This window comes from Monodelphis domestica, chromosome 1, assembly GCF_027887165.1.
Source record: "Monodelphis domestica isolate mMonDom1 chromosome 1, mMonDom1.pri, whole genome shotgun sequence".
NCBI classification, from domain to species: Eukaryota; Metazoa; Chordata; class Mammalia; order Didelphimorphia; family Didelphidae; genus Monodelphis; species Monodelphis domestica.
In genome coordinates this window covers 335,589,056-335,612,398 of record NC_077227.1, presented here as the reverse complement: position 1 = coordinate 335,612,398, position 23,343 = coordinate 335,589,056, and the positions used below count along the sequence as shown (strand labels likewise).

General features: G+C 37.5%; 1 protein-coding gene across 16 annotated transcripts in view; it reads left to right on the top strand.

Annotated features, from left to right (window-relative positions):
• Positions 1 to 23,343, top strand: part of FAM13B (family with sequence similarity 13 member B) — a 225,297-nt gene that overhangs the window by 84,866 nt on the left and 117,088 nt on the right. For 7 of the 16 annotated variants that reach the window (XM_007473648.3, XM_056811333.1, XM_056811339.1 and 4 more), the window contains exon 1: positions 13,918 to 14,299. The exons of 3 other annotated variants lie outside the window; for them this stretch is intronic. The gene's annotated coding sequence lies outside the window, so the exon portion shown is untranslated. Of the gene's footprint in view, positions 1 to 13,878; positions 14,300 to 23,343 lie in introns of those variants that run through there. 6 more of the 16 variants (XM_056811330.1, XM_001367964.4, XM_056811336.1 and 3 more) reach the window with 6 other exon arrangements.

Here is a 23,343-nt window from a genome sequence, read left to right as displayed (position 1 = left end):
CATTGAATAGTTGCTCCAATTTTACACAAAAAGTCTCTCCCAAGAAGGTTGATTGGGCATTCTGGGATTAACAAGAATGTGTGTTCTGTTGTTAGGGGTCCTAGTGTTACCATTTTTGATTTTAGTTTTGGTACTCTCTGTTTTTTCCCTGTAGCCCCCATTATTTGTACGTAACTTGTGATTTGGCTGTCTTCAGGAGATGTTTTAAAAACAGATTTAGTTGCTCCTGTATCAATAAGAGCTGGGTAGATCTCATTACCCACTTTTATCATGACCCTTGGTTCTGTGTTCTCATTTTGTTGGCACACTTGGACCATAGGTGCTTCTATTTCTATTTTACTCAAATCACAGTTTTGTTCTTCTGCTACAGACTTTTCTTGTTGCTCTGAACATTCATTTTGCAATCCATCATCAGTTTGCAAGGGATTTGCATTATCATGGAGACTTAAGGATGGCATGACAATGTTTGTGTTTGCTTTTTCTTGTGCATTTACTATTGGTTGGAATTCTTCTGCATAAGGATTTAAAGTTGACTTTTCTATTATATCATTGGTATTTTCTTTTGTAATAGCATCCCTGCTTTCCATGCCATTGTCTCCAGGAGGTCTGCTAATTTGAATGTTTTCTGTTATTGCATTTTCCTCCCCATTGGACCTTTCTATTGTTAGTTCATATGCTTCAATTAATTCATTTACAGTTTGTGTATTACAGATTGTTGCCAGTTCTGTTTCTTCCTCTTTCTTTGTAGCTTGTTCCACTGTTCCAAAAATTTTCTCTTTAATCTCAGTTACATCATTATCTAATTGGATTTCTTCTTCTATCTGTTCCTTAGTTTTATTTTGTGCTTTTGGCACCCCACATTCTATCTGCATGCAGTCTCTTTCCTTTTCATTTTTCCTATTTCCTTTCCCATTTTTCCTTTTTGATGCTACCTCATGCACCTGGCTTCATAACTGACTTTGTTTGGCAGCACCTGAGACAACTTGCCAATAATGTGGTTTCGCTCCCTGTTGGATGTATCTCTCCATGGTATCTAAATTTGGTGCTTGCAATGATTTTTTGCAATTACAATCACAACATTTTGTATTTGTTTGTGTATTATTGCTGCTATACTTTACGTTGCTTTTCCAAGACCTCTGTTTGTTATTAGCTTGGAATATTTGTGCCTTTAAATAACAGACTTGGACCATGTGACCCATTTTTCCACAGAGGAAACATCTGGGTAACTTTCTCTTTTGATTGCTTTGTGTGTAATTTCTCATGGGTTTGTATGATTGCAGAGTGGCTAGATTTTTTATTTCTTCAATTTCTTTATATTTACTTGAGCTATTTGCCTCCTTGAGCTTGGCTTTAAGGTCTTTTATTATTTCATCCTTTTCCTCTAGCATTTCTTTATGACCTGAAAATATGTAAGTTGCAGTTTTTCTTAAATTTTCCAGACTTAGTGTTTCCCAAACTGGGCATTGAAGTTTGAAATGTGATGTAATAGGTGTTTTACTGCCTTTCACAAATTGTCTCCTTATGTGTTGGAGATTTTGTTCAGTTAAATTTTCAAATCCAAGCACATCCTCTGCTACTTCAATTACTCTATCGAGGAACTTTGATGGATGTTCCCCACTTTCCTGCCTCGATTTCTCAAATTTTCCCAAAGTATCTGGTCTTTTTGAAAAACTTTTCATTGCCTCTAATAAGTCTTCTCTGGCCTTTCTTAGGTAATGTAGATTTTCATTATTAGATAACTCTAAGTCTGTTCCTTCCTCTGGCCATGATGTTAAATTTGGATTGTTTCTTGTTTCATCAAGTAATTGTTGTTTTTCCCTTTTTGAAAATAATTCTGAAAGAATTTCAGTGTCCTGGAAATCTGGATCATAAAGCCTAATTGCTCTTTTAAATTCTTTTAAACATCTCATTGGTTCTGAAAACCAGGAAGGCATCCGTCTTTTCAGACTTTCAAGGTCAGCTGTTGTAAATGGCTTATGTATTTTAATATGAATTATACCGCTATCTGGTTGTAGGCTTGTTTGATCTCTTAGTGGCAATATTGGTATTCCACCTTCAGCCCCATCTGTATTTTCTTGCTGAACTACATTGTTATTTTTAGGTATGTCTTGTTGTGTGTTAATACCTTTGCTACATTGTTTCTCTTCAGTCAGTTGCTTCATCATTTCCTTTAGTTGCATTATCTCCTCCTTTATGGCTAAAATCGTCACAGCCATTTCATTATCTTTTGCTTTTTTCTCAAAAATTAGATGCACATCTTTTTTTAGGGCATAGTATAATTTGGTTACGAAGAATAATGCTCCAGCATATGTGGGAATAAATGAAATCAAGCGATACATACTTATATTCAGCCATTGCAATGTTTCATAGATGCTAAGCAGAAAATAAATATAATCTGGAATTGTGACAAAAAATAAGTTGTAAAACATATAAAAGAAATATGCAATCCAGGCTAGATAACCCATGGCAAGTTTCTTTGCCTTCTTGTATCTTGAAAAGCTTTTTGCAACAGAAAAAAAAATGTTTTTAAGTCTGGCCCTTTAAGAGTCTCCTCCTCCCTTCAGGGGGGAGTGGTTTCTTCTGGGCATGGTATCACTAGGCAGATTAGTTGCAATCAGCACTGCTCTCAAAATGGTTACTTTTCACAGTCACACAGGCTTTTGAAATGTATGCAGGCCCAACTTCTTTGACAACTCCAATTGCCTTCTTTTTCCCAAATTTTTGACAAAATAGGTTGGAAATCCTAGCTGGCTCTGCCAAAAAATGTAATATTTATTGGGAAAGGAAATAGGATTGGAAAAAAGGGGGATAATGGGAGGTTTGTATGGGGTAATGAGGAGTTAAGGGGAGAGAGGGTATACTGCCTGGTGAGGCAAGGGAGGGAGATGCCCCCTGCTGAGAGGAAGCAGCAGGGGTCCGATAAGGCCCGTTAGTCCTGGAATGACTGACCTGAAGTTCAGCTCCCTCTATGACCAGAAAAGATAGTCCACGTATCTGACTGCGAATTCAAATAATATAAAATTTAATAACCCATTGGGATTGGAGTTTTTCTCAGCTTCAGACCTGAGGCCAGGCCCCAGAGGTTGGCGGAGGGTCTTCCCACTTCTGTCTACTCTATATCAGTCCAGTTTAGTCTTTTTAGAATCTTAGCAGTAGACAGAAAGCAAACAAGAACAGATCTGAACTTCAGAAGCGATTTGGCCTGAATCTTCGAGCTGAACCAAGAAGAGGCACACCACACCAGACTGGGCTGACCAAGCTCCTCTCTCCTCCAACACCAGGAAGCCAGTCCCACACGGCCGGAAGGAAGTGCTAGTCACAAGACCCAACTGCCACTCCCAGTTGGCCCCTTCCCCCACAAACTGTCAGTCTAGTTTCTTTTCCACACCTATATATCAGAGAAACTTGCTGCAAAGATTTTTGCACAGTTAACTATTTGCTTCCAATTTTAAGTGTATTGTTTTTGCTTACACAATATGTTTTCAATTTTATGTGTTCAAAATTGTCCATTTTAACTTTTGTGATTACTTCCATCTTGTTTTGACAAGAGTATTTAATACCCTCTCCTTTGCTGTGAAAACACCTCCCTTTCATTCTGCTCTAATTTGTTTATAATGTGACCTTTTATATTTAGACCAAGTATCCATTTGTCATATGTTATGAGATGCTGTTATCTCCAAAGTTACCAATGATCTCTTCCCTTCCCCCCCCCCCAATTGAATTAGTTTATTTAGTCAATTTAGAACATTATTCCTTGGTTACAATAATCACATTATTTCCCTCCCTCCCCTCCACCTACCTTCCCACAGCCAATGTGCAGTTTCATTGGGTATTACTTGTGTCTTTGATCAGAACCTATTTCCATGTTGTTGTTTGCACTAGGATGTTCATTTAGAGTCTACCTCCCCAGCCATATCCCTTCAATCCATGTATTCAAGCAGTTGTTTTTCTTCAGTGTTTCTATGCCCACAGTGTTTCCTCTGAATGTGGATAGTGGTTTTTCTCATAGATTCCTCCAAGTTGTTCAGGGTCACTGCATTGCCACTCATGGAGAAGTCCATTACATTTGATTGTACCACAGTGTATCAGTCTCTGTGTACAATGTTTTCCTGGTTCTGCTCCTCTTACTCTGCATCACTTCCTGGAGGTTGTTCCAGTTCACATGGAATTCTTCCACTTTATTATTCCTTTGAGCACAATAGTATTCCATCACCAACATATACCACAATTTGTTCAGCCATTCCCCAATTGAAGGGCAGCCCCTCATTTTCCAATTTTTGCCACCACAAAGAGAGCAGCTATGAATATTTTTGTACATGTCTTTTTCCTTATTATCTATTTGGGGTACAAACCCAGCAGTGCTATGACTGGATCAAAGGGCAGCCATTCTTTTATCACCCTTTGGGCATAGTTCCAAATTACCCTACAGAATGGTTGGATCAATTAACAACTCCACCAGCAAAACATTAATGTCCCAAGTTTGCCACATCCCCTCCAGCATTCATTACTGTCCTTTGCTGTCATGTTAGCCAATTTGCTAGGTGTGAGGTGATACCTCAGAGTTGCTTTGATTTGCATTTCTCTGATTATAAGAGATTTAGAACACTTTTTCATGTTCTTATTAATAGTTTTGATTTCTTTAACTGAAAATTGTCTATTCATGTACTTTGCCCATTTATCATTTGGAGAATGGCTTGATTTTTTGTACAATTGATTTAGCTCTTTATAAATTTGAGTAATTAGACCTTTGTTAGAGGTTTTTTAAATGAAGATTGCTTCCCAATTTGTTGCTTCCCTTCTAATTTTGGATGCATTAGTTTTGTTTGCACAAAACTTTTTTAATTTGATGTAATCAAAATTATTGATTTTACATTTTGTGATTTTTTAAAGCTCTTACTTGGTTTTAAAGTCTTTTCTTTCCCAAAGATCTGACAAGTATATTATTCTGTGTTCATATAATTTGCTTATAGTTTCCTTCTTTATATTCAAGTCATTCACCCATTCTGAGTTTATCATGGTGTGTCGGGTGTGAGATGTTGATCCAAACCTAATCTCTTCCATGCTGTTTTCCAATTTTCCCAGCAGTTTTTATCAAATAGTGGCTTTTGGTCCCAAAAGCTGGGATCTTTGGGCTTATCATAGACTGTCTTGCTGAGGTAATTTACCCCAAGTCTATTCCACTGATCCTCCTTTCTGTCTCTTAGCCCAGTACCATATTGTTTTGATGAGCACTGCTTTATAGTATACTTTGAGATCTGGGACTGCAAGTTCTCCTTCTTTTGCATTTTTTCCCATGATTTCCCTGGATATCCTTGATCTTTTGTTCTTCCAAATGAACTTTGTTATGTTTTTTTCTAATTCAGTAAAAATTTTTTTTGGTAGTTCAATGGGTATGGGACTAAATAAGCAAATTAATTTGGGTAGGATTTTTATTTTTATTATGTTAGCTCTTCCCGCCCATGAGTAATCAATGTTTTTCCAATTGTTTAGATATAGTTTTAATTGTGTGGAGAGTGTTTTGTAGTTGTGTTCATATAGTTCCCATGTTTGTCTCAGCAGATAGATTCCCAAGTATTTTATATTGTCTAGGGTGATTTTAAATGGAATTTCTCTTTCTAATTCTTGCTGCTGAAATGGGTTGGAGATATATAGAAATGCTGATGGCTTATGTGGATTTATTTTGTATCCTGCAACTTTGTTAAAGTTGTTGATTATTTCCACTATCTTTTTAGTTGATTCTCTAGGATTCTTTAAGTAGACCATCATATCATCTGCAAAGAGTGATAGCTTGGTCTTCTCATTGCCTATTTTAATACCTTCAATTTCTTTTTCTTCTCTAATTGCTACTGCCTGTGTTTCTAATAAAATGTTAAATAATAGAGGTGATATTGGGCATCCTTGTTTCATTCCTGATCTTATTGGGAAGGCTTCTAGTTTATCCCCATTGCAGATGATGTTGGCTGATGGTTTTAGATATATACAGTTTATTATTTTTAATTTTTAGAAAATTCTATTCCTATACTTTCTTTTGTTTTCAATAGGAATGGGTGTTGTATTTTGTCAAAGGCTTTTTCTGCATCTATTGAGATAATCATGTGATTTTTGTCAGTTTGCTTGTTTATATGGTCAATTATGTGGATGGTTTTCCTTATATTGAAGCATCCTTGCATTCCTGGTATGAATCCTACCTGGTCATAGTGAATAACCCTTATGATGACTTGCTGGAGTCTTTTTGCTAGTATCCTATTTAAGATTTTTGCATACATATTCATTAAGGAGATTGGTTTATAGTTTTCTTTCTATGTTTTTTGACCTGCCTGGCTTTGGGATCGGTGCCATATTGGTGTCGTAAAATGAATTTGGTAGAACTCCTTTACTTATTCTGTCAAATAGTTTGTATAATATTGGGATTAGTTGTTCTTTGAATGTTTGATAGAATTCATTTGTGAATCCATTTGGACCTGGGGATTTTTTCTTAGGGAGTTCTTTGATGGCTTGTTGTTAGATTTAAAATAGTTTTGAGCGTTAAATAGTTGTAGATAAGAGAGTGGGAGCCATAAACTGTGATAATTAAAATGTTTTGGGAGCAAGGGAAATATATAACAATTATGACCACTGAAATATGTTTTCTACTGTGTCTTGGTTTTATATAAATATAAGATGGTCGCCAGGGAATATATTCCCAATTTATGAATATGCCCAAGCCAACTGGGTTTTATAGAGAAATTTAATTTATAATACACTGATTAATCAATAGAAAAAGAGAAGGAATAAGAATGAATAAATCAGTCAGTTGGTTTTATCACTCACCCAAGATCTCTCTAGGTAAGGCTTCTCATGCCAACCTCAGGCTCCACCTTCAAGAGAGCCTCCTTTCAAGAAATGTTTCCAGAGAATTCTCCTCCTGACTCCTCCTGAATTCTCCTTCCACAGCCTCCTTCAAGGCCTCTCCAGGAGCTCTCCCTCCAGGACCTCTCTCCTCTCAGACTCCTTCAGAGCAAAACCTCTCAGAGCAAAACCTCCTCAGAGCAAAAAACTCTCCTCTCCCTGTCCTCAGACCCCGCTATCTTTAAGGAAACCATCTAAGTTCCCTCCCCTCAGTTCTCACATCTACCAATCACTGTCGATGTCTCCCCTGTGCCAATGGTGGCTCTAGTTTAACCCAGGACCACCCAGAGGTCTGAGGCTTTGCACATGTCTGTTGAAGGTCATATTCTCAAATAATTAAATCTTGATCTTTACTGCAGCCCTTCCTAAATCCTGTTACTCTAAGTAGGGTGGAGATTATAAGTTCCAAGACCTGGTTCTGTCATTCCAAGTATCTCTATTGTATCAATTCTAAAATCAATCATGACCCAAAGAACTTCCTGTTCTATGCTTAAGCATAGGTCAAAACCCTTTCCATTGTTTAGCAAAAGGTTTCTGTCCTAAAGTTGTCTTAAGTAGGGAGGAGAAGGATCCTCCCATGCCAAGGGGTTTCACATTCCAATAGAGTTGTTACTATCAGTAGGAAATTTTTTCCAGTATGAAATTTCCCAATGGTGAAATTTCCAACATTCACAAGTCTAAGAAATTTTAAGATTTAATTTACATTGTTCAATTTCTTTTTCTGATATGGGGTTGTTTAGGTAATTTATTTCTTCCTCTGTTAGTCTAGGCAATTTATATTTTCAATATTCATCCATATCACCTAGATTGCCATATCTGTTGCCATATAATTGGACAAAATAGTTTTTAATGATTGCCTTAATTACCTCTTCATTAGAAGTGAGGTCTCCCTTTTCATTTTGGACACTGTCAATATGGTTTTCTTCTTTCCTTTTTAAAATTAGACTGACCAGTACTTTGTCTATTTTATTTGTTTTTTCAGAAGTACCAGGTTCTAGTCTTATTTATTAAATCAATAGTTCCTTGACTTTCAATTTTATTAATTTCTCATTTGATTTTTAGGATCTCTTAGTATTCATCTGAGGATTTTTAATTTGTTCACTTTCTAGTTTTTTTGATTTGCATGCCCAATTTATTAACCTCTGCCCTCCTTAATTTGTTAATATATGAACTCAAGGATATAAATTTCTCCGAGTATTGCTTTGGCTGCATTCCATAGATTTTGAAAGGATGTCTCATCATTGTCATTTTCTTCAATGAAGTTATTGTTTCTATGATTTGTTCTTTAACTAACCGGTTTTGGAGAATCGTATTGTTTAATTTCCAATTAATTTTTGATTTACCTCTCCATATATCCTTACTAATTATTATTTTCATTGCATTGTAGTCTGAGAAGGTTATATTTATTATTTCTGCTCTTTTGCACTTCTTTGCAATGTTTTTATGCCCTAATACATGGTCAATTTTTGTGAACGTACCATGTGCTGCTGAAAATAAGGTGTATTCCTTTTTGTCCCCATTTATTTTTCTCCACATATCTACTAATTCTAATTTTTCTAAGATTCCATTCACTTCTCTTACTTGTTTCTTATTTATTTTTTGGTTTGATTTATCTAGTTCGGATAGAGGAAGGTTCAGGTCTCCCACTAGTATAGTTTTTCTATCTATTTCATCCTTGAGCACCACTAGTTTCTCCTTTAGAAATTTGGATGGATACATGCATACATGTTGAGTACTGATATTTCCTCATTGTCTATACTGCCTTTTATCAGGATGTAATTACCTTACCTATCTCTTTTGACTAGATGTATTTTTATTTTGCTTTGTCATATATCATGATTACAACTCCTGCCTTCTTTTTATCAGTTGATGTCCAATAGATGTGGCTCCATCCTCTTACTTTCACCCTATGCACCTTCCTCGTGTGTCTTTCTTGTAGACAGCATATGGTAGGGTTTTGGATTCTAATCCACTGCTATTCTCTTGCATTTTATGGGTGAGTTCATTCCATTCACATTCAGAGTTATGATTATTAGCTGTGTATTTCCCAGCATTTTGATTTCTACTCCTTTTCCTGCCTTTTCTTTTTCACTATTTCCTTCTGTACCAATGTTTGTTTTTAATCAGTCCCCCTAGTTCCCACCCTTATTTTACTTCCCTTTCTATCTGCTTCCCTTCATATTCCCCCCCTTATTTTCTTTGCAGTCTTTCTAAAACTACCCCTACCCTCTCCCTCCCTTGTGCTGCTTCCCTCCCCTCCAGTCCATTTGTTACCATTCTACTCCCCTACAGGGCGCAAATCTATTCTCTACCCCAATGGATTGTATTGTTCTTCCCTCTTTGGGTCAATTTCAATGCACGTAAGAGTTGAGTATTTCCTATCTCCAACCTCTTTACCCATCCAGTGTATTGATGTTCTCCCCCCTCCCACCATGATCTTCTTTGTGACATATAAATTTACCCCCATTTGTTTCTTTTCCCATTTCTTTTAGTAATAATCTTTTTAGCTCTACTTGTATATATGTATATATCTACACATGTATATAACATTTATGCATACATATATCTATATACCTATTTATGTCTCGTCATTTCATCCTATACAGTTTGTCACTGTTCCCTCTAAATGTAATTCTTCTAGTTGCCTGGGTGATAATAACAATTTTTAAGGGTTACCAATGATCTCTTGTACATATCATTTTAACTTATTGAGTCTCTTAAAAAAAGGTGGGTTTTTTTGGTTTTGTTTTGTTTTTCTTTTTTCCCTCTTTTTAAATTACCTTTTGATGATTCTCTTGAGTTCTGTGCTTGGGCATCAAATTTTCTGTTCAGGTCTGGTCTTTTCTTTACAAATTCTTGGAACTCTTCTATTTTGTTGAATGGCCATATTTTCCCCTGTAAGAATATAGTCAGTTTTTCTGGGTAGTTGATTCTTGGTTGTAGACCTAATTCCCTTCCTTTCCAGAATATCATATCCCATGCCTTTTGGTCCTTCAGTGTGGATGTAGCCAGATCCTGCGTTATCCTCACTGTGGTTCCATGGTATCTGAATGACTTCTTCTTGGCAGCTTGTAATATCTTTTCTTTGGTCTGATAGTTCTTGAATTTGGCTGTAACATTCCTGGGTGTTGTCAGTTGGGGATTAAGGACAGGAAGTGATCTGTTGATTCTTTCAATCTCCACTTTTCCCTCTTGTTCTAGAATATTGGGGCAGTTTTCTTGAATAATTTCCTATAGTTTCATGTCCAGCCTTTTTCTTTTGTCATGGTCTTCTGGTAGAGCAATGGTTCTTAAATTGTCTCTCCTTGACTGATTTTCTAAATCCTCTGTTTTGTTATTGAGATGCTTCGTATTTTCCTCAATTTTTTCATTCTTTGGTTTTGTTTTATAGTGTCCTGCTGCCCTGTGAGGTCACTTAATTCTAGTTGTTGTATTCTGGTTCTTAAAGACTGGATTTCATCCCTGGCTGTTTGGTCATTCTTCTCCTTCTGGTCTGATTTTCTTTGGAGATCATCTTTCATTCTCTTTACCTAATCTCTCATCTCTCATCTGCATTGCCTCATTTTCAAGCTGGTTGAGTTTGGCTTTCAAGACACTATTTTCTGTTTCCAGATGACTTATCTTAGTTTTTAAATTCTTTTCCCAATTGTCTTCAGCCTCTCTTAATTGTGTTTTGAATTGCATTTTCAGTTCTTCCAAAGCCTGTATCCAATTTGCTGGGATTTCTGTTTTATTGCTTGCCTCCTCCTCTGATCCATTTGCTCTTCGATCGTTGCTTATACAGAAGCTGTCAATTGTAATTTCTTTCTTCTTTTTCTGTTGTTTATTCATATTTACCCCTTCTTTGCTCCCTGTATTTGTCTGTGCTCTTGCTCCTCTCAGTTTTTTTTTGGGGGGGGCTTTCTGTCAGTCTCCCCTCTTGGAGGTTTGTCAGGAGATCTCTCAGTGCTGTCTGTGGGGGAGGGTTGGGCTGGGTGTGCTTTGAGGCCAAATTCTCCCAGAAGGCTGGAGCAATATGGAGTGTCTCCATAGCTCTGACCAGGCTGCCTGCTCTATGCTCCCTCTCCAGCTCCTTCCCTGACGCCTGTGTTTGATGCTCTGAGCCTGGCATAGCCGTGCTCACAAGATACACCCTCCAGACCAGCGCCTTTGCCTGCCCAGATGTTCCAGCTGCCGCTGGAGGCTTAGTGTTCTAGGTGGGCGTGAGGGGTCCTGGGACCTTCCTTCTGCCTTCCCCTTAAACCTGAGTGTTCTCGGATTCTGGCTTTTTGGGGAGTGGGGTGTACCTTTTGAATTGAGTCCAGCAGGAGGGTTATTTGGCTCTGTCTTGTTGCTAGGTTTGATTTTCAGTCCCCCAGGAGCATTCAGTTTGTGATCAGTAAGGAGGGTATTCAGAGGTCTGAACTTCTGCTGCTTCTAGGCTGCCATCTTGACTCCGCCTCCACCAATGATCTCTTAATTTCCATATTCAAAGACCTTTTCTCAATCTTCATTCTTCTTTACTTCTCTGCAGCTGTTGACACTGTTAATCACCCTCTTCTTTATACTCCTCCCTTTAGGTTGTTGGAATACTACCACTATCTCCTGATTCTTCTCTTCCTATCAGGTAGTTCCTTGTCATTCTTCTTTTCTGGATCCTCAGTCAAATCATACCCTTTAAGTGTTTATGTTCTATAGGGTTCTGTTTTGAGCCCTCTTTCTTCTCCTTTACTACTTCACTTCACCAGTGATCTCATCAACATCCATGGATTTGATTACTCTCTCTACTTTTATTATTCTATAATCCAAGCCTAACCAAATATATTTTAATTATAACACTTTGTAGTGTATATTTAGCTCTCCTATTGAAAAGACCCTTTCTCACATTAAAAAAAAATGTCCCTTAAGATTCTTGATCTTTTGTTCCTCCAGAAGAATGGTCATTTTTTCTTGAACTATAATTCTTTTGTAGTTTGGTAGAGCACTGAATATTGTAGCCAAATTGATATTATCATTATTTAAATTATCTTGTCATGATCTAATCATGAGCAATTAATATCTCTTCAAATATTTGTGTTCCTGTGAAATGTTTGGTAGTGCATTCATATAGTTACTGAATGCATCTTGAATAGTGAACTCCCAAATATATATTTTAAAGTTATTTTGTAGGGAATTTTTCTCTTTGGGATTCATTGACAATATGAAAACTGGTTTTGTAGATTTTATCTCTTGCCACTTTGAAATTACTATTTGTTATTTTCCTTGAATCTAAAGATTTTCCAAGTAGATCATCATATCAATTGTGAAATGGTTTGATTTGTTTTTTAATTTCCTGGGTCACAAACTTCCCATGCAGGCAAGTGGAGGACACTACCACATGCCATTTGCTCACTATTTCTTATTTGACTACATACAATGATTTACAACTTGAGAGTTTTTTTGTGCAGATACAGACTTGTTCTATGACATCTTCAGGGATAACTTGAGCATTCACTATTAGATTTTAAAACATCAAACAGATCAACTTGTTCTCACTCCCATTTTTACAAGGTTGGGAAGTGGGAACACCGAAGTGATTGACAATGTAATACAATGAATCTTTGAGTCACTGACACTAGAGGACTCTGGGTTGGTTTGAGTTGCTAGGCAAGCAGGTGATAGGTTGCCTTAGATCCCTCCCTTCTTCCTCTGCTCAGAGAAGTTATCTTGGAATGTAGCTCTCTGCGGAAGCCCAGCTGGTTCATACAGTACTCTTAGAGCCCGAGGCATTCTGTATGTGGCTGTCAGTTTGTAAGGTGAATAGCATGATTGGAGGAGGAGGAGGAATTGCAGGTGTATCTCTGATGTCCTGATTCTGACCTAATTCTCATGTGAATGTTGATGTAACCATGGCATATAGCTGTCTTGGCTTAACTTCCAACTGCCTGGCTGGGAATTCTGAGTTACTGCTCTGATTCCCAATCTGAACTTAATGAACGGTAAACGCTGGGGTTTGCAAACTTTTTTTTTTAACCCTTATCTTTTGTAAGGGATAGGAGATTGGCATGAAGTGACTTTGCTCAGAGTAACACAGCTAAGTTAGTGTCTGAGTCCACATTTGAACCCAGGCCTGGCTCTCTATTCACTGAGTTACCTACCTAGCTGTTCTGGTTTGCAACTGTCTTGGAGTGGACTACATACTATATCTCTCTCCCTACAACCCAGGTACTTCAGCTTTATCCCAGTCCTAAAGAGCTTCTTTCTTATTCCTTCTTCCTCCACAGCTACTTCCCTCTCTCATTCCTTTCTTTCTCCCTTTTTTCTTGTTCTTTCCTTTTCTCCTTTCACTTCCTTTAAGAGTCTATTTGTTTTGTGGATACATGTCTAGTTATACATATTATGGAAAGAGCACTGGCCTGGGTGTTGGAAGTTCAGGGTTCTAGTCCCAGTGCGGTGAAACACTAGGCAAGGTATTTCAATTCAGCGGACCCTCAGTTTCTTTATCTGTAAGATAAGCATAACAATACTGGAATTATCTAGTCTCCTAGGGTGATTATGAGGGAATGTGAGCGATTAGTTAAGAATAAAGGCTCTTAGGGGTTGAGACCTGGTCCTTGTTCGCTCCCCCAATCCCGTTTTGTAATTTCACCTAATTTAAGTGCTAGATGAATAATTGTGGATCGGGTTTTGAGTCTTCATGTGGCGACCTTTCTCGTTCTATATGATCAAGTCACTTTGCTTCTCTGGCCTCAGTTTCCTCAAAAAGTTGGCATAAGAATCCTCGCACTACCTGCCTCACGGAGCTATTTTGAGAAAATCGTTTTAGCAACTGTTATACTAAGTGTAAGTTTTTATGGTTCTGCTTAAATTCTCCACAGAGCCTCCCTGGCTTAGTGCGGGATGGGCGACTGACTTTGGACCGCCTCCGCCTCCTTTCCCGAGTCAACCTGCGGACACTGCTGCCTCCACCTTCTAATAAGCCTCCCTCCCCGCACCCGTCGGGCTCTTTTGATCTCCCACGACACCGCCCACATTGCGTCACATCCGCCCCGGCCCCCGCCCCTCCGTCTTCCCTCCCCCCTCGCCGTTAGGGAGGGTCCGCGCCTCAGCCGCTGCCTTTGCCGCTCTAGCCGTTGCCCTCCCCACCCCTCCCCCGGTTCTCGGCGCCGTTTTTTTTTCTTTTTTCCCCGGGGGCGGTGAATCCGCGAAGGGGCTCACACCGGCCCGGACTAGCAGTGCCTCCGCCGCCGCTTCCTCTGCTGCTGCTGCCGCCTCAGCTACTCGCCCGCCCGCGACCGCCTCGGGAGAAGACACAAGACTCAGCCACCGCTGTCGGAGCCTTGGCCCTCCTGCCGCTGCCGCTTTGCGGGGCGGTGCTGAGGCTGAGGCAGCTGCCGCGGCGGGTCCTGGAGAAGCGGCCGCGGCCGGGGAAGGGGGAGTCGCGCTTCCAACGGTAAGAGCAAACGGGCGGTTGCCCATCACCGCGCATGCGCGAGACCCTCGCCTCCCCAGTCTTCCTTCCCCCTTCCCACCCCGGTCTCTCCCCACCCTATCTCTCTTCTCTACATGTCTCTCTCAGTCTCTCTTCCCCTCTCCTTCCCTTTCTTCTTCTTGCCCCACCCCCCCATCCCTGCGCCATGTCCCCTGATCCCATCCGTCTGGTGGGTAGTGGTTGGGTGTCATTTGGGGCAAAACTGGGAGAGGGGAATGTGGGGGGTGGTAGCTCTTGGAAGAGTGGGTGTGTGTTTATGGTGGGGAGACGGAGAAAAGGAAATGAGGAAGGAGGAGGTTGACAGGTGGGGGTATCTGCATTTTGGCGGATAGCTCCTGCCCTGGGGAGTGGGTGGTAGGGAGAGGAAAGGAAAGGCAAAGGAGGATTTGAAGGTGGGTAGCTGTTTCTGGTGACGGTGAGGGGTGGTGGTGGTGGATTGTTGTATGTGGAATGAAGTGCTGGTAGTTCCGGCCCTGTTGGGGGGGTGGGGGAGAAGTAAGATTTTCCCTTACTCTTCTGATAACCTCGAATGCCCGTGTTTGCGAGTAATTTCTCATCAGGTTCAGTCTTGGTGAACCCTCAATTGGGCTCCCCGTAGTTCTTCTCTACCCCATCTTTCTTCATTTTTACTTCCTCCTTGCTGGGCTGTGGGCTGGTTGTTGATGCTTATTAGTTTCTTGTGCCTCCGTATTGGGGGAAAAGAGGGCAAAGAACGTGGTTATCTGTTGGAGCTCAACTGTGTCACCTTCTTAATGTTACAAAAGATTGGTGGTTGCAAACTTCTTTAAATGTCACACTAAATGGAGCCTGAATTGGGCTGATTTAAGCACATAGTTCTGTCATAGAACCCGAAATAGTTATGTTAGATTAATCGAAATCATATTTTGATATATTTTGGTTAGGATGACAGGGATCCATACTTTGGAGGTAGGAGTAGACATTATAGCTCTATGAGGTAAATTGGCAAACGCCATTTTATTTACAAACCTGATTTAAAAAAAAAAAAGATTTTCTAGTTGCATTACAAAATAGACCCGATAGTTCAAAATTTCATCAAAAAATCGTTATTTTTTTGTGTGTGTGTGGTGCCACACTACATGCTGTACATGCTGTACAAAGAAAAATGATCTTGGCCTTTGGAAGCATACCTGGCAAGGTAAAAGAGTAGGTTTATAGAAAATACAGATGGTAGTCAAGAAGCTTGTGGTATGTTTACCATTTGTAGTTAAGATCTGCAGTATTTGAAATACTAACAGATTTATATAATGAAGTACTTAAGTTGCATTCAGATCTTAGCCTCTTAACCTATGTTCCAGTTTCCCATCTTAAAATTTGGGCTTTATTTCTCATAACCATAGGAATTTAAATTCGTGGAGTTAGGAATAAGGTAGGAATATATATCTTAGGGTGGTAGGATTGTCCCATGAATTTTTTTCTTGGAATAAAAATTTAAATGTGTTAATTTTTTAGAGAGGCCATCTCATTTTTTTTTTAAACAGAAAATGGCTGAAATGGATTTACTATTACCATAATGACTTCTGTGAACTTGCATGAATAAATATGAAGGCTACTTACCTGTTATGCACATATATGCTTGTACATATTTCATGTGTAGCCTTAGTATCAGGCTGTGGATATCTCTTACCTCAGTGAATGATAATTAACATTTAAAGAATATTTCTGCATTGCAAATTACTGAACTAATGGCATTTTTGAAAAACCCTTTTAGATGAACTTTACATGTTCAGAAAATAAATACGTTTGCTGGGAAGGAGAAAATTCATGTTTTTATGATGAATAAAATAGGCAAGGAAAACCTTTTTTATCATACATATTGGATGAGTGACAGCTGAAAATTAAAGCCTAGAATCCTAGCTTTCCAAGTGTAGTCCTAGACCACATTGTTTTAGTTTTGTGTCTGGCTTTTGAAGCTGTAATCTGAGAGGAAAAGAAAAAAGATAAAATAATTTATGAACAGAGGAATTTATCACTTTAAAAGAACTTATGCTAAGAGAAGGGAAAAATGAGTTTGATAGGCAATATCTTTGTTGTCTTTGATTTGATGTCATCTTAGCAAAGTTAGATTTACTACTTTACTGCACTTTAAAAAGTCCTTTGATTAGACTTGTTCATACTAAAGAATTGAAGGCAAACAGACTGTTTTGCTAGGGGTTGAAATGGATAGAGTACTGTTAAACATGGAATCAGGAGGACCTAAATTCTCAACAAACTTACTGTGTGACCCTGGGTAAGTCATTTAGCCCCTCTAATGCTTGGTTTTCTCATCTGTAAAATGGGAATAACTCCTACCTCCCAGGGTTGTTGAGAGGATAAAATGAGATATTTGTAAAGTGCTTTGAAAACTAAAGAGATGTATAAATGCTTGCTGGCTATTATTTTTATCATTCTATGTACAGGGTCAGCACAATTGATAGAAACCTAGCACAGGCTCCTTTTAATAAAGGGGTAAAAGGTAGGTTCACTTAATTTTGGGCCCTTTCGATTTATTTCTAAAAGTTGATTTATTCCATGATTCTTCCTGCTCCCTATCATGAGCAATATGTTATCCAATTTATTAATCTTTTTTTAATTTTAGGATCCACAAAGGGAAGACTTCAAATTTTATACTTTACTGTTCTTATATACTTATTAATTCTTACATACTTATTAATTATGTGCTTACTAACCTTAGCTTTTGGTCTTAAACTTTTTTTAGGTAAATAAACTAGTGTTTATTTGTGTAAAAAAAGTGTAAAAAAACTTGCTTTTTTTCTTAATCTAAGAAATAGCAAAAGGAAAGGAAAATAAGTTTAATCCAATTTCAAAACCTTTAAAACTAGTTTTGTTTTATTTCATTAAAAAGATCCTTACATTCTGTCTTAGAATCAGTAATAAATATAGGTTCCAAGGTAATGGTAAGGGCTAGAAATTGAGGTTAGGTGACTTGTCCAGGGTCATAAAGCTAGGAAATATCTGAGGTTATATTTGAACCTAGGACCTCCTGTCTCTCTCCTTCTGTCTTTATCCAGTGAACCATATAGCTGCCCCCCAAACTAGTTTTGTTGATACTTTCTTTACATGTATATCATTATCTATCACCTTGTAGAATATGCCTATTAACAAAAAAATATAGCTTAAGCAAAAACAAACCAACATATTGCTCCTGTGTGACAATATGCAAATTATTTTGCACTGATAGTGTACTGCCTCTCTTTTGAGAGGTGTGTTTCTATCTTTACCTTATTTTCTCCCTTACTCTTCCATATCTTGTGGTTTCTACCTTCAAAATATTACTAGATCAGCTTCTCCTTTGTAATTTATAGTATTAGAGAGTTTCCCAGGGCACTGAGAGGTTAAATGACTTGCAGAGGTCATTGTGTATGTCAGGTCAGGAGCTCACATTTTCCTAGCTGAGGCCATATTGCTTCTTTGAACCTATTTTTCCAGTCTTATTTCATTATAGTTCAGTTTGTGAAATTTATATTCTACCCAAATTGTATTATGTACAGTTTCCTAATCTCAGTGGATCTAGACAGACTATCCCCTTTTCCCAGACAATTCCCTATACATTTCTATCTAAATTCTCTTTTCAAGGCTCAACTCAAGTAATCACTTTAGTATTTCCTCTCCTGAGAGACTGTTTCTCAAATTTTCTTAGAATTCTTTGTCCAGATTTTACTTTACCCTTAATTGTATTTTTACCTCGGGTTTTACTTAATGCATGTATCACTGGTTCAATAGGCTCATTAAAGCCTGGAATGGTCATTTTTCATTTTTGTGTCATAAATACTATCAAGCCCCTTGCACAGAGATAAATATAATAAATATGGTATTGAAATTGCTAAATCCAATTTGTCTTTTTGTCATGCCTTTTTACTTTTGTAAGTCAGTCTGATACTGCTTTTAGCCTCACACAAACGTCAAAAAGGAAAAAACGAAACTGTTTATTGAATTTTAAAAATGAAAGTCACTTACTCATCCAATATTGCTACCTTGCTTCTGGTTCTCAGATACTAAACAAAGCAGATTGGAAATTTGGAAAACAAAGGAGTCCTAATATGGATTGTATAGATTTAGAGTCAGATGTGATGTTACTTTTTCACAAGAGAATGTACCAGGTGAGTATGGTAGGGTTTGTGGACTAACAACACTTGATATTATCAACATTTGGAAAAAATATCCTAATAGAGAACAGAAGAATTGTGGTGATAAACACTTCAGTTATCCTGATTTGAGCCCATTGGTACTTGGTTCTCTGCATAGCCCAATACATGTCTAAGAAAACTAAATTTTACTATCAGGAATGGTAGTGGTAACTTAGACATGGTGTTTCCTCATTCAAAATACTGAGTTTCTTTCAAGAAAAAGACTTTTAACACTTTGCTGACATTGAATGGGAAAAGTTCATAACACTAGACCTTTGACTTCCTTAAAGAAAATACTAATGTATTGCACTCACATTTAAGTCTGTGAGAAGTGAATTCGTTTTGGAACCATGTTGCTTAAGTTAGAGACTTACTCATTAATCAAGGTGATAAACTTTTTACGTATAAACCCTTGATTTGAAAATCTTAAAGATTCTGCAATAAATAAAACTGCAGCTGCCTTTGTGATGAAGAACATTTTTGTTCTATAAATGAGTACATTGTTATAACAAAAAACCACAACTTGTTTATTTTATGTGTAAGATCAAATCCATAAGTCCTAGCTTTCCATGTACTGAGATTGACCACACTTAATCTCTTAATCTTAGGTTCTTGCTGCTGCTGCATGGCTGCTTGTGTGTGTGTGTGTGAGAGAGAGAGAGAGAGACTAGAGGAGCAGCAGTTTGACAAAATAAGTCAGCTGATAATGTGGTGGACCCACATAACCATGAAAGAGTTAGAAGTGTCATACATATAAAGAAGATTGCTACTATGAAATGAACTATCTTGTCAGATGATCTGTTTTTTAACATGTGGTCTGAATTGGGAAGAAGACACCTTTTTGCCTATTTATTCCCTTCAGTTTATCATCTGCTGATTGTTACTACTGTGTCAAATTTTAGAAGATTTTACTTTAAGGTATCAGAAGGGGGGACCTATCAAATGGCTTTCTTCATAAAGAATCCTGGAAATTAAACATCACTACCTGTGTTTCTGTCTATGAGATTTATGTGTGTGGGTATGTATGTGTGGGTCTGATTTTTATTCATATTAGCCAAATTTTGTCTTATAGTATCTTCTGGAAGTATTACCAAAGGTTTCAAAATCTTAGGCAAGAAACTAAAAACAGAATTGCAAGAAGAGCAGATTTCAAGGGTTTCAAAGAAAGGCTTAAGTAGGATCCTAAGGACTAAAATTGTATATTGGAAGTCAGCCCAGGAGAGATGCGAAGCCCTCAAAAACGAAATTCTGAAGACACAAAGGGAGAATATTTGTGATAAAGAAATGTGGGTGTTGTTTGAAGACACTGATGTGGATATACAAATAATTCACCATAAACTCAGATTTAGAGATTAGAAGATGGAAGCTAGAGCAAGGAGTGGAAGGAGAATACCAAAGCATGACCTTTTATTTTAAGAATAGTGTCAGGAGTTAAAAAGTTCAAAATATTCTTTAAATGAGGTGAGATAGTTGAAGAAAGCTATGGACAACAAAAGAAATTTAGGTTGAATATAGGAAGAAGATGGAGGGCCAAAGAAGGAATAGGTTTTTTTTTTTTTTGCTAGGAATAGATAGAATAATTGTAATTGGAGAAAGAAGGGCTGATAAATTCTTCTTTTGCTTCTGTTTGATTAGGAGAATGACCTTTTGCAGTGTACAAGTCAGAACAAAAATGGCTAACTGGAAGTTGATACCAGAAGATAGTAACTTTTGCCCTGGGCTGCTATATTCAAGTTATCTGACCTAAGCAAACTACATCCTTAAGTACTAAAAACGAACTGGCCATTGTGATTATGGATCCTTTGTTAGAAAGATAGTGGAAGATGGGAGAGACAGGATGGGATGCAAATGTTTAAAATTTTTTTTTTTAAAGAAAACAGAATCTGCAAACTATAATGAACTTGACTTAGTTTCCTGGGGAAATTCAAAAATGCATTATTAAAGTGATGGTTAGTGAATTGGTCACAAAGAACACAAGGCATCATCAAGAGCAGGCTATGCTAGACTAACCTATTTCCTTTTTTTTTGACAGTAATTAAACTTGTAGATCAGGGAGAGCTGTAGATATGGTTTACGTAGTTTTTAGTAAAATGTTTGATAAATGCTTTTGTAGAAGGGAGAAAACTATGGGTGCCATGATAGTACAATTTGATGGATTTAGAACTGGTTGAATGGCCAAACTCAGAGCAGTAGTTTGACATCATCTTCACTGGAAATGCCTCAGGAAAGTATGCTTGACTTTGTGCTGAATACAATTTTTTTCTTTTTAAACTCTTACATTTTGTTTTAGAATCAATACTGTGTATTGGTTCCAAGGTAGGAAAAAGGTAAGGGATAGGCAATGGAAATTATGACTTGCCCAGGGTCATATAATTAGCAATCGTCTGGGGTCAGATTTGAACCCAGGACCTTGTGTCTCCAGGCCTGGATTTCTATCCCCTGAGTCACCTAACTGGCCCCTGGATATACTTTTTTTTATCATTGACTTGGATAATGTTAAGAATGGCATTCTTATCAAATTTGCAGATCATAGAAAACTAAGAGAGTTTAGCTGGCATACTACATGACTAGATTGGAAGAGTTCTTGATAGACTAGAATTTTGGGCTTAATCATACTGCGTAATTCATTGGAGACGATAAAGGTAAAATCTTGGTAAGCAATTTGTCTGTAAAAAGTTTTGGGAATTTTTGTGAGCTGCAAATCCTGAGTCAACATTTTGATATAATAGCCAGAAACAAGGAACAAAAAATCTTATGTGATCTTGAATTAAATTGAGAGATATGGCTTTTACAAATAAGGAGTTGATAGTTCCTCAAATTGTTCTGCTTAGACCACATTTAGATTGTTCATTTTTGGGAACACAAAAGGAGAATGTTAAGCTAAAGTGTGTCAAGAGAAGGCCAACTAATATGGTGAAGGGTCTTGAGTCCATCCATACTAGGTGAAAAAAGGCTGAAAGTATTGGGGATGTTTAGCTAGAAAAAAGGATTGGTGAAAGAGAATGAAAGCTGGCTTCAGGTATTTGTCATGTGCAAGAGGAAAATAGATACTCAGTTATTTTTCTTTTTAACTGGATTTTGACTTGGTTATTTGTGAAGTAGATGGTAGCTATTTATGCTGATGAGGCATGTTTGGTAGCAACAGTTTTTTCCCCGTGGTAAGAAGCCAGTGATAGCTTGTTAATCCATATCTTTCTGATTTAGTAGCCAATCTGACCATAGTTGCAAAGAATATTATGAATTTACTGCTTGATTTTATTATCAATAAATGTGGAAAAGAGCAAATGTAAATTTTATGTAATATAGCCATTAATGTTGTGTTTCTTTCCCATTTGCCCAGATGGTATTGCCCTTCTTTCCATTTGGAACAAGATCCTTTGGAGTTGCTCTCCAAAATTCATATCCTAGTGTCCTATGTCCTAGAAGATCTAAGCTTTTTCACCCCCAAACTCCTACCTTGGGGCCCTTTGCCTTGATTAATGGTTGCTTCAGTCTGTTCACTACTTTTTGTTCTGGCTTCAGCCATTTTTGACTTTCTTGCTATAATAATAAACACATTCCTCATATCTTCCAATTCTGGAGTCATAATCAAATCAGTTCTGCCAGTGTTCTAGAAAAGGGTGGCTTCTCTCTTTGTGATTCCATTCACTATCTCTGTAACTTAAAAAAATATATATATCCTTCCATTCTCCTATATGTCTGTCTCACTGCCTCCCTTCTTTGTTCCCTCCTTAAGAGCAGAGTCTTCACTTTTGTGTTTGAATCCCAGCCCTTAGCAGAGTGTCTGGTTACATAGTAAGATTAATACTGTAAATGTTATTTGTTGTTTTTGATTAGATGCAGAGAATTTGGACTGTTGGGGTGGGTAGTCAGGTTGTAACTAATTCTAAAATGATTTTATGGACATTGTAAATTTCATAACTAAGAAAGATGTTTACAAATAGATTATTTCTAGGGTAGCCAAATTTTGCCTGAACACTGAAGACTAGGAAGTCTTAAAAGTGTCTTGAAAACTGAGGCCTCTGTAAAGTTAATTTTTAACACTCACCTGTTAACAGTTTGGTGAAATGTATATACCATATTAGTTTTGGATTAACTTAGCTACCTTAGTTTTATAAAATGGTCCATTTATACATTTTTGGATTGTGAAATGCATCTGTGGAAGAAGTTACATTGGTATCCACATCCACCATTCTTTTGGAAGAGTATGAATACTATAAACACTTTGGTGAAATTGTCTGTGAATACTTTGACAGAGTTGTAAAAAATGTACGTTAAAAATTGTTCATATCTGACCTCAGACACGTCCTGTTTTTGTGATCTTGGGCAAATCACTTAACCCCCATTGCCTAACCCTACCGCTCTAATGCCTTGGAACCAATATACAATCTGTTTCCAAATCAGAAGGTAAAGATTATTTAAAAAAAAAGTTTATATTTTAGTTTTGACTTTACTTCCAAGACCAGGCTCAACTATTTGAAAAAAAAATACCAGTTTCCTTGGGTAAAGATTTCAAAAGCTGCATTCCATAGTCGGCCATGTACATTTTTACCATCAAACAACTGAAAGATAAAATGGTTGAAAAATCTCATTGTTTTTGATTATAGAAAAGCATTTGAGCAAAAGACTGCCTTAAAGCTTCATTTCCAACAGGGTGTCTCTCATCCTTATATTAAAATTATTCAGGATTCTTTGAAGGATATAAAAAGAAACATCATAAATATTAGCAGCATTAAACAAGAAAGACATGCTTATTAAATATATTTTTCACTCATGTGGGAAGAAATCCAGTACAGAATTTGAGATAAAGAGGTTATGCTCTTGTTTTCAGCTGATATTCTGACAGTATCAAGTTCTGGA